The sequence below is a fragment of the Microcebus murinus genome, chromosome 26, assembly GCF_040939455.1.
Source record: "Microcebus murinus isolate Inina chromosome 26, M.murinus_Inina_mat1.0, whole genome shotgun sequence".
NCBI classification, from domain to species: domain Eukaryota; kingdom Metazoa; phylum Chordata; class Mammalia; order Primates; family Cheirogaleidae; genus Microcebus; species Microcebus murinus.
This window is the reverse complement of record NC_134129.1, coordinates 20,665,385-20,677,540: the sequence shown is the minus strand read 5'-3', so window position 1 is coordinate 20,677,540 and position 12,156 is coordinate 20,665,385. Positions and strand designations below refer to the sequence as shown.

The 12,156-nt window shown below is 46.3% G+C and overlaps 1 protein-coding gene and 1 pseudogene across 3 annotated transcripts in view; one reads left to right on the top strand and one right to left on the bottom strand.

Moving 5' to 3' along the window:
* The window catches only part of ATP8A1 (ATPase phospholipid transporting 8A1), a 231,557-nt gene that overhangs the window by 199,387 nt on the left and 20,014 nt on the right, over nt 1-12,156 (bottom strand). The gene's annotated exons all lie outside the window — the stretch shown is intronic.
* On the top strand, nt 6,334-10,009 carry LOC142864715 (large ribosomal subunit protein uL29m-like; annotated as a pseudogene).

Genomic DNA, 12,156 nt, shown 5'->3' with positions numbered 1-12,156 from the left:
GACTTTCCGAAGATATTTTTTTTTCACGAGAACAGTTGCCTTAACTTAATCCGCAGCCAAAACTGAGTCACGAAGTCAACTGGTGCTTTGTGATCGTGGCTAAATTTCCACATTTCTGAAGAAAATAAGCGGTGACTGTAAATCTGTTCCCAAGAGCTGCCAGGGAATACCGAGTGGGCCGACCTATGCACAGTCTTCCTTCCCTCTTCTGCCCGGGTTCACGGTCACGGGCTCACCTGCACGCAAGACCACGTAGCAAAGGAAGAAAAAAAATGCTCAACGGCTATTCAAGCGAAAGGCTTTCGACCTCCTGGCACAACGACAGCAGAGGTGGTAGTATCTCTGAAATTTTCTGCCTCTCATTCCTATAAATATCCCAATCCGGTCAGTCGGTCCCATTGCTCTTTGGTCGGTTCATGCAACATACTTTAACTGCCCACCACCTGGCAGGCATGTTTTAAAATGCTGTGGAAACAGCAGAACATAAGATAAGGTCCCCCCTCTCTCTCTCGGGGACTCGTTTTCTACAGCGGAGCAAGATAATTACAAGTCGTGGTAAGGGTGAGGAAGAAAATAAGACGAGTAAGTGACAGAATTGACTCCGATAGAATGCTCTGTGCTTCGGTTTCATTGTCAATGCAATGGAGATAATGACAGTGTCTCGGCTCCACGGCTGGTGGAATTCACCTGCTGGGTGAATAAGACGAAAGAACAATAGGCGGCATGTAGTACCGTGTTTCTCGGAAAATAAGACAGGCTCTTATATTTATTTTTCCTCAAGAAGACACCCCAGGGCTTATTTTCAGGGGATGTGAGTTTTGTTTTGTTTTGTTTTAAGTGCGGTATAACTGTCTACATTGATTCAAATAGAGTTGAGTCATCTTCTTCTGGAACATCATCCTCACTCTCCAGACCCCGAATCCCATCCTGAATGTCTTGCGACTCTGTTTCCTTTAGAACCACTGGCCCCGATCTCTCCTGTGGAGCACTAGAGCTCTCACGGAGCGGATGAGAAGGGCTGCTCGTGTTCTTTCCCGCTCCGCGACGACATGCACGGGTTGTGCAGATGCGCTGCGCAGCCACGCCCGTCACTAGGGCTGATTTTCATAGCCACGCCCATCACTAGGGCTGATTATCATAGCCACGGCCATCACCAGGGCTGATTTTCACAGCCACGCCCATCACTAGGGCTGATTATCATAGCCACGCCCATCACCAGGGCTGATTTTCATAGCCACGCCCATCACTAGGGCTGATTTTCATAGCCACACCCATCACCAGGGCTGATTTTCACAGCCACGCCCATCACCAGGGCTGATTATCATAGCCACGCCCGTCACCAGGGCTGATTTTCGGGGTAGGGCTTCTACTGCGCACATGCTCAGAAATCCTGCTAGGGCTTATTTGATGGGGAGGTCTTATTTTCGGGATAGAGCTTCAATGGCGCAAATGCTCAGAAATCCTGCTAGTGCTTGTTTTATGGGTAGGTCTTATTTTGGGGGAAACACGGTAAGAGCCGAAAACAAGGGCCAGCTATTCTCATTGCTGCTGCTGCCACTGCCAGTGACGCCATGACAACAGCTGGTGGTGTCTGACGCCGAATGCCCGGAGAAGGACTGTCAAGGAGATGCCCGGCTGAGATCTCCACGATACATAAGGAAAGAAAAAGGACAGCGTAACCCCAACAAGGGGAGAGCAGGAACAGAGCCCCGCAGGGAAGGATGCACTTGGCATTCCCTGCAACGTGAGCACCAGTGACAGTAAACAGGTGGAGCATAAAACACGAAGAGGCAGGGCCAGGTGGGGAGAAACCATAAGCAAGTTGAACCCATATTCTCTATGCAGTCGGAATGCGCTGAAAGCCTTAAGCTTCAGCTTAAGGAGTTCGAGACCAGCCTGAGCAAGAGCGAGACCCCGTCTCTACTATAAATAGAAAGAAATTAATTGGCCAACTAATATATATAGAGAGAAAATCAGCCGGGCCTGGTGGCGCATGCCTGTAAAAGATGCTGTGACAACGATCTCAGCATCAGTCCCCCGTTGCACCGGGCAACACTCTCCTGCCATGTGACGGGACCCCAAGCAAAAGCCCAAGACATGAAAGAAAGAAATGTAGGAAGTAAAAAAATCTCATCCGTAATCTTTTATTTTGATGACATGCTAAATGTATGATATTTTGGACGTGTTGGGTGTTCAAATTAATTTTGCCTATTACTTTTGTGTGTGTGTGTGGTTTTTTTTGAGACAGAGTCTCACTGTGTTGCCCGGGCTAGAGTGCCGTGGGGTCAGCCTCGCTCACAGCAACCTCCTGGCGATCCTCCTGCCTCAGCCTCCCGAGTAGCTGGGAACCACAGGCATGCGCCACCATGCCCGGCTAATATTTTCTATATATTTTTAGTTGTCCAATTAATTTCTTTTCTATTTTTTTTAGTAGAGAGGGGGGGGTCTCACTCTTGCTCAGGCTGGTTTCGAACTCCTGACCTCGAGCGATCCTCCCGCCTCGGCCTCCCAGAGTGCTAGGATTACAGGCGTGCGTCACCATACCCGGCCAATTCCGCCTGTTACTTTTAAGGTAGGATTTTAAACACAACAAACGATCGACCACTTAATAAACAGGACTCCCCTTACAGTCATGGTAACATGGTAATCGGTAATACTGAAAATGCAGAATATGATCAGGGAAGGCGTTACAGAGTGAGAGAGGCGGGTTAGGTCTATGGTTACTCTAGACAAGTTACTTAGTCATTAAGCTTAAGCTGCCTACTCTCTTCCATGGGTTTTGTGGGGATCACATGAGACAACACACGTGGAGAGCACTTGGGACAGGGCCTCACACGCATGCAAAAATCCTAGCTGTTATTCTTATTATGAAATCAGAGAGGCAGACTGCAGGGGAAAAGAATTAGCCTTTGTAGTCAGCTCTATGCTCACATTCAGATTAAGGCATTTGGACGTGACACCAGGCAAGCTATTTATCCACTGAGTTATTTATCCATCAACACGGTTGATGCGATGATCTTATGTTAGCAACGTAGCACTATGCTTGTCATTCAAATAGTCCTCGTCACCCTCCCCTCCCCTTCAGATTCCAAAGCTAATTTCCCCTTCAAAATACTTGATAGAGGAGAAACAAAAGTCTTAAAGGCACTAACGTAGGTATTAATATTTCTTAACTTTTGGGGATAACATTTAATAATGGTGACCGGTGTGAGTCAACGTAGACAGTGAAATAATGAACTTGACCATGCAATTTTGCAAATTAATATTAAATAAGTAACATGTTTTGTTTCTTTTCCCCCAAAACTGTCATCTGCGTAGGGGTTATGCAACAGAAACGCAGGGGTGGGTAGGTAGGAGGCAGAAGAGAACAAAGATACGAAATCATTCTGTTGCTTGGTAACATGCTTATAGAACGATTATGTTTTTGCAGGCTAAACTTTATGGCAATTGTACGTAAGGCTGTAATTGGAATCAGAATATCTACTACATTATCTCCTAAAGATATTCAGGAGAGTCCAATCATGTAAGCTTTTACTCCACGGCCTCTGATATTAGACATTAAAAGAGACTATGTTAGTTGCTCAAGTTTCTTCCCCTAGATTAAGGTCATTAAGCAAGCAGTCACGCTTGCAACGATCACAGAATCTAAAAAAAAAGGAATATTAACTGGAAAACTAGCTAGAGACTTTTAGAGGTTCACCTGCAGAACTCAGGAGCGGATAGAGTTAGGTGCTACTCACTAGGAGATTGTTAAGCACTACCCACTGTCCTTTTCAAAGGCTTAATATATTTTTATTTTTTTCTCTGGGAAAAAAATAATCGTTAAAAGTCCTCACCTAACACATATCATTATTTTTTTTTTCCTCCAGCTTCTGGATCAAAACAATCTTTGGCTGATTAAGGCAGATGTCTGTGGTTTATTTGTTTTTGATGGTACCTTCTGACAGATACTTAAGACATAGTTTATTTGATTAGAAATACACAGGCAGTTACTGTGGCTACAAAGGAGGTTATTAGAGATGCCGTGTTCTGCACTGTTGGGAGCGGAACGGTCATTTTGAATGTTCGATCGTGAGCCTGACGGCGGCCGTGCAGAGAGAGCGAGCGAGCAGGAAAGGAGGAGTCGTCACTCCGAAAATAATGAACGGGGTTGTTTTAAAGGCTGAGACTTACATACCGTGTTTCCCCGAAAATAAGACAGGCTCTTCTATTTATTTTTGCTCAAGAAGACACCCTAGGGCACATTTTCAGGGCATGTGTTATTGTTTTTAACTACGGTAAAACCATCTCCATTGATTCAAATAGAGTGAAGTCATCTTCTTCTGGAACATCATCCTCACTCTCCAGACCCCGAATCCCATCCTGAATGTCTTGCGACTCTGTTTCCTTTAGAACCACTGGCCCCGATCTCTCCTGTGGAGCACTAGAGCTCTCACGGGGCGGATGAGAAGGGCTGCTCGTGTTCTTTCCCGCTCCGCGACGACACGCATGGGTTGTGCAGATGCGCTGCGCAGCTACGCCCATCACTAGGGCTTATTTTCATAGCCACGCCCACCACTAGGGCTGATTTTCATAGCCACGCCCACCACTAGGTCTGATTTTCGGGGTAGGGCTTCTATTGTGCGCGTGCTTAGAAATCCTGCTGGGGTTCATTTTACAGGCAGGTCTTATTTTCGGGGAAACACAGTAGTTAACTTGGAACGATGGCCTATAACCACAAAGCAACTGCCTGCTCAAGAGCTCATCGGGCTGCCTGGAACCTTCCCCAACAGGCCCTGCTGGCTGGATAAGATCTCCACTGACATTAACAGCCGCCCTAAGCAGGCTCCGAGCCCAGCTTGTTCTGGATAACCGTGGATGGCACCCTAGGGAACTTGCACGTAGCCAAAGAGCTTCCACATCTGTGGCGTGTTCTCCCTTGCCCTCTTGTTCATGCACCTGCGATCCCAGCTCATTACCTGCAAGGCCACCTGAGTGATAACAGCGTTAGGCAACAAAGAGACATTTCAGCCGGGTGCGGTGGCTCACGCCTGTCATCCTGGCGCTCTGGGAGGCCGAGGCGGGCGGATTGCTCGAGGTCAGGAGTTGGAAACTCAGTCTGAGCAAGAGCGAGACCCCGTCTCTACTATAAATAGAAAGAAATTAACTGGCCAACTAATATATATATATAGAAAAAATCAGCCGGGCGTGGTGGCGCATGCCTGTAGTCCCAGCTACTCGGGACGCTGAGGCAGGAGGATTGCTTGAGCCCAGGAGTCTGAGGTTGCTGTGAGCTAGGCTGATGCCACGGCACTCACTCTATCTAGCCTGGACAACAAAGCGAGGCTCTGTCTCAAAAAAACCCAAAACAAAACAGAAAACAAAACAAACAAAAAAGACCCAATGAGACATTTACCCCAAAAATGTAAAACATGATTATTTCCTTCAAAAATGGACTGCTTTTCATCATACAAAAGGGCTCAGTTATTAAAAGAATTATTCTCAGAAGGATGAAGATGAGGAAACCTCACTTCTCATATGGGGACTCGCTCATGGTCAGAGCACCGGTGACCACAACGGCCGGGACAGCACCTGGACATAGGTAAAGTCCACCCCAACGCAAAAGCTCCAACAGGGATGGGCTCGTCAATTGACGCAACAATTAAGCCTGACCTCACTTCTCCCTCACTCTCCCCTCTCCTGGGTCTGTCCCACCACAACACAGTTTTTCCACTCAAGACCTACCCCTACCATGTTTCCCCGAAAATAAGACCCAGCAGGGTTTCTAAGCATGTGCGCAATAGAAGCCCTACCCGGAAAATCAGCCCTAGTGACAGGCGTGGCTATGAAAATCAGCCCTAGTGATGGGCGTGGCTATGAAAATCAGCCCTAGTGATGGGCGTGGCTATGAAAATCAGCCCTAGTGATGGGCGTGGCTATGAAAATCAGCCCTAGTGATGGGCGTGGCTATAAAAATAAGCCCTAGTGACGGGCGTGGCTGCCCAGCGCATCTGCACAACCCATGTATGTCGTCGCGGAGCGGGAAAGAACACGAGCAGCCCTTCTCATCCGCCCCGTGAGAGCTCTAGTGCTCCACAGGAGAGATCGGGGCCAGTGGTTCTAAAGGAAACAGAGTCGCAAGACATTCAGGATGGGATTCGGGGTCTGGAGAGTGAGGATAATGTTCCAGAAGAAGACGACTTCACTCTGTTTGAGTAAATGTAGATGGTTGTACCATCCTTAAAAAAAATAACACATCTCCTGAAAATAAGCCCTACTAGGGTGTCTTCTTGAGGAAAAATAAATAGAAGAGCCTGTCTTATTTTTGGGGAAACGCGGTACACTCGCAGCCCCATGTTAGATGTTAAAGATCAGAGCACCCTCCCCGGCCGTTCTTCCTCCAGGGAGCACAAGCCCGGCTGCCTGCCACTCGGAAAGCCACGCCCAGAGGACAAGCCTCGGTGACGGGAACAGGTGGCTGTATTCAAGAGCTGGCACCCGAGCGCCGTCTCCAAGACCACCTGAAATCCCGCGGGCTGGCGGAAAGGCTTAGAAGGGAAAGGAGTCCTGGGGGTTTGGGTGCGGGAGCTCGTGGCCTGCAAGTCACTGTACCCGCGCACGGTCACCTCGAGTAGCGGCCGGCTGGCGTCGGCGAGATCGTTAAGAGAATGGAAGGTCAACCACGCGGTTTGTGGTTAAGTCCCTGGGAATTCCTGAGCGAGCCCACCAGGAAGCATCGTCGTAAAAGAAAAGAGTTTCTGGCAAATCTCATCCCCATAAAGAGTAAAGAAAAAATATGAGAAGTAGTTATATTATTTATTTAATTTATAAAAAAAAAAAGAAAAAGAGTTATTAGTTAACTTTGGGATGGAGTGACTTGCTGTCACAGTTCTGAATATGTCCCATACGTAACAGGCCACTGTATCTCTAATGTTAAAATCTTTTGAGCTATATACTTGGGTCTACCATGACTGAGAATAATAATAGATGTTATAGATGCACCAGACTTGGGTACGGAGGATGGAGCAGGCATAAGAGTATAAGAAAGTGTCTATTAGGTTTGTTACTCTAATAGGAAGAACTAACATAAGTAACATTCAACCAAGTTTACTAAATCGTCTTCCTTTCCTTTTTTTATTTTTTTAAATAGATCCCTTGGCGTTTGGATTTCAACAGGCTTTTGGCTAGACCCTAATGATATTATAAGACAAAGACATGTGGTTCTATGACCATGCAACAGAGTACTAAATGTCTACTAAATTTTCTGTTTCAATGTGAAGCCACGCAAAAATTCTCAGAAACTCCACAGTCTTGCCCCTATCCCGAAAACCACTAATATATATTTTCTTAATGGAGACCTGTCATTAGCATACAATGATAACTGATTTTTAATATAATTGCCTTTTCTGGGAACCGCTCTAAAAATAAACCAGTGTGCAACAAACAAGTCAACAGCGTTTCTTGCCTCAAACAGGAAAAAGGAAGGAAAGGCTTGATACTTCCTGAACTCAAGCTGAACTGCAGCAAGCTCCAAAAGCAGTGCTCCGAGTTCTAAGCGCCAGACACTGAAGAAAGCATTGCTGACAGTCGGAAGAAAGGCTGTCCTTACGCAGAATCACAAGAGAGTCCACGGTATGCCCGGCGCCGGGCTTTGCACACAGAAAGCACTCCAGCTCCCTGGATGTGAGCCCGGAAAAAAATCATCATCTTGGGCAGGCCGAGTGGTTTGGAAATCGTAATAAAACATCGGCTGATGCCGAACCATGCTCCGGTGGAAACGGAAGTAAAACAATGAAAGGGGAAGGCGGTTTGGTGACACCACCTTGGGAATATCCCAGAGAAGAAGTAAATGGCATGCTCCCGATACAGACCTAAAAGCTGTCACAGAAGCAGACTGCTCTAAGAAGTGAGGGGGTTTCAACGAGCGGAGAGTCCAGAGGTCTCAGGTTAGCTACAGGCATCGCCGGCTTGCTCTGGCATCAAGCTCATCTCTGGAAGGCGCAGGGAACAAGACGAGGAACTGTCCCCACGGACCGGGGTCTCATCAGCACAAAAGGAGCAAAGTAGTAAGGGTCCACCACAAACACGTAACTGTACCAAAGGGCTTTTGACCGTCAAAGAGGGGAATACCAGGCCAAGTCAGATACCTGTCCCAGGCTTCAGGAAGACACAGCTTGATTTATTATCAAGACCCAAAAAAAAAAAGGGCAGAAGCCTAGGCAGCCCTCTGAAGCAGCACTCCGGGTGACCGTGAAGAGCCCGGACAGGAGGGGACAGGCACAGGGAGCTGTGTTCAGAGAGGCCACTGCCACCCCACACAGCAAGTCCCTGAAGAAGAAGATCAAACAAAGATCATGGGGGCCGGGCGCAGTGGCTCATGCCTGTCATCCCAGCATTCTGGGAGGCCGAGGCAGGAGGATCGCTCGAGCTCAGGGGTTCGAGACCAGCCTGAGCAAGCGCGAGACCCCGTCTCTACTTAAAATAGAAAGAAATTAATTGGCCAACTAAAAATATATATACAAAAAAATTTTAAAAATTAGCCGGGCATGGTGGCGCATTCCTGTAGTCCCAGCTACTCGGGAGGAGGCTGAGGCAGGAGGATCGCTTGAGCCCAGGAGTTGGAGGTTGCTGTGAGCTAGGCTGACACCATGGCACCCCAACCCTGGGCAACACAGTGAGACTCTGTCTCAAAAAACAGATCATGAGAAAGGCTGAAAAGAGGCTCCCACGTTCGACAGTGGCTATTAACAGATGCACAGATATCTGAGAAAGGAGCAGAAATGTCAGAGCCCACTGCAATGTCTTGTTCCTTCCCTGAAAACACAAGGGACTGACAAGATGGGCCTGCAGACTACAACACAATGTCAACAGACAACAAAATATCAACGAAAACCAGAACATCCCGACTCCTGCTTCTCCTACTTCTTCTTCCTTGGGCTATCGAGCATACTCATCTTAAGGCTAGAAAGGGAATTATGTGAAAAATGGCTGTGGCCAGTTCTGCTACTGTTTGTAGAAGAGTCTCAGCTAACTCTTCCGGTCCCTGCCAGCACAGGTTGCAGGCTTTCTCTCAGTCTGTTGCCTAAGAGTATACCAGATGTCACAGTCCTTTTACCAGTGCAAATTACTGCATGCTACATCATTAAGAAAAGGACTGGAAGAATTTTTCTGATGACCCAAAGAATTGGGGAGAAGAGAAAAGTAAAATCTGGAGCACCATGGACCTGTCGTCAGCAATGAAGGAACGAAAAGTCATGAAGATTTGCATAAAACTTTGGTATGTCCTACTGAAAGAAAGAAACATGCTCTTTCTTAACCCTGGAGCAAGAGGCCAAGCGGCAGAGCCTGCCAATGCCAAGTCCAGAGCGGTCAGCAAAGGTGGCAGATTCCATGGGTGCATTAGATAAAGTTGTCCAGGAAAGAGAAGGTGCCCTGAGGCTTCTTCAGACTGGTCAGGAAAAAACCTCGACCTAGTGCTTGCAGAAGAGACCTCTTTGGAAGAATCTTCTGGCACAAGTTCAAGCAGTGGGCTATATACCCTGGCACCCAAATAAAAGAAACCACAGGAGGCGATTCTTTGCAATGCCTTACGTTGAACCTAGTAACAGACTGAAATTGCAGAAAGAAGCCCGCATTAGAACAAGGAAGAAATGTTTAGAGAAAAAGAAAGGAAGATTTTTTTTTTTTTTTTTTTTAAGAAAAGTTTCCAGGCTGGGCGTGGTGGCTCACCCCTGTCATCCCAGCACTCTGGGAGGCAGAGGCGGGAGGATCGCTCAAGGTCAGGAGTTCGAAAGCAGCCTGAGCAAGAGTGAGACGCCCCTGTCTCTACTATAAATACAAAGAAATTAATTGGTCAACTAATATATATAGGAAAATTGAGCCGGGCATGGTGGCGCATGCCTGTAGTCCCAGCTACTCGGGGGGAGGCTGAGGCAAGAGGATCGCTTGAGCCCAGGAGTTTGAGGTTGCTGTGAGGTAGGCTGGCGCCACGGTACTCACTCTAGCCTGGGAAACAAAGTGAGAATCTGTCTCAAAAAAAAAAAAAAAAAAAAAAAAAAAAGAAAGAAAGAAAAAAAAGAAAAGTTTCCACATCTTTCTGAAACTTCACAGTCAAGCCTTGTCTAAGATGTCTGAACTCCTGAATTTACCATTTTATTTTTCTTGCATAATAGTCTATATATGAAAGTAATAAACATGTTAAGTAGTTTATAAAAAAAAAAGACTGAAGCTAACATTAGTTGGAAGAACTAAAGCAAAAGAGAAGGCAGGGGGATTAGTGAAGAAAGAAAAAAGAAAAGCCAGCACCTGGCTGATTTAAATGAATTCATATCTTATATAGAATATATATATATATATATGTAAATTATTTTTGGCTATAGAACCATGAGAAGCTACAGAATTAGATTGCCACTCATCATAGAAAAACTTCCGTGAATGAGAGAGGATCTAAAATAGGAAGATGAAAAAAATTCAGGGGTCACGTGATATCCATGCAGGGTTGGCTCCAGGACCCCTTGTCCCAATTCTCACCTCCTGTGAGCACCAAAATCCGCAGATGCTCGAATCCCTTAGATCAAGGTGTAGCATCTGAATATAACCTACACACGCCTTCCCCTAAATCATCTCTAGATTACTCACAACACCCGATGCAATGCCTACACATCTTTGTTCGTGTGAATACAGCGTAGTACTTGGTAGGATTTTTTATTTTTTTTATTTTTGAAAAGACAATATTATAAGGGTATCAAAAAAGAGCCAGTAATACAGTGCCAATGCAGGGAGCCGGTTTTCAACATTTTGTACGTGGAAAAGTATTGTTGAATTCATTGCCATAGATGCTCGTGGGACAGTTAACCCCACTGACTCCGGCAGCAAAGCACTCACGGGAAGACAGAACTGAATTATAGTTCTGAATGAGCTAGCCCTTAAAAAGCGCTACAAAAATATTAATAAACAAGGCTGGGCACGGTGGCTCACGCCTGTCATCCTAGCATTCTGGGAGGCCGAGGCAAGTGGATTGCTCAAGGTCAGGAGTTCGAGACCAGCCTGAGCAAGAGTGAGACCCCCGTCTCTACTATAAATAGAAAGAAGAAATTAATTGTCCAACTAAAAATAGATAGAAAATATTAGCCGGGCATGGTGGCGCATGCCTGTAGTCCCAGCTACCCGGGAGGCTGAGGCAGGAGGATGGCTTGAGCCCAGGAGTCTGAGGTTGCTGTGAGCTAGGCTGATGCCACGGCACTCACTCTAGCCTGGGCGACAGAGTGAGACTCTGTCTCTAAAAAAAAAATTAATAAACAATGTGATATGAGTTATCACAGCTTTCCTTTTTAGAGCTATTTGTGCATTTAAAACATAAAAACAGGTAGATAGGTGGCTGGTTCCAATAGACCTGTCCGCATTTTATTAAAAGCAGCAGACACACCCAAATAGCATCGTTTTCCTGCTGTTCTGATTCTCAGAACAAGTCAGCAGCATTTGACTCCCACCTGCTTTTTTTTTTTTTTTTGAGACAGAGTCTCACTCTGTTGCCCGGGCTGGAGTGAGTGCCGTGGTGTCAGCCTAGCTCACAGCAACCTCCAACTCTAACTCCAACTCCTGGGCTCAAGTGATCCTCCTGCCTCAGCCTCCCATGTAGCTGGGACTACAGGCATGCGCCACCATGCCCGGCTAAGTTTTCTCTCTCTCTCTCTCTATATATATATATATATTAGTTGGCCAATTAATTTCTATTTATAGTAGAGACGGGGTCTTGCTCAGGCTGGTCTCGAACTCCTGACCTCAAGCAATCTGCCCGCCTCGGCCTCCCAGAGTGCTGGGATTACAGGCGTGAGCCACTGCGCCCGGCCTCACACCTACTTCTTACCTCCACTGAGACTTTGCAAGAGAGAAAACCTAATTCACCTTTGCATTTTAAAGTCCTAACCGTCAAGAACACTCATTTTCAACAGACTGAAATTGTAGAAAGAAGCCCACATTTAGAACAAGGAAGAAATGTTTAGAGAAGAAGAAAGATCTCTTCAAGAAAAGTTTCCATATCTTTCTGAAACTTCGAAGTCAAGTCTTGTCTGAGATGTCAGAACTCCTGAATTTACCCTTTTGTTTTTCTTGCATAATAGTCTGTATATGAAAGTAACACACATGTTAAGTGGTGTGTGTGTGTGTGTGTATATATAT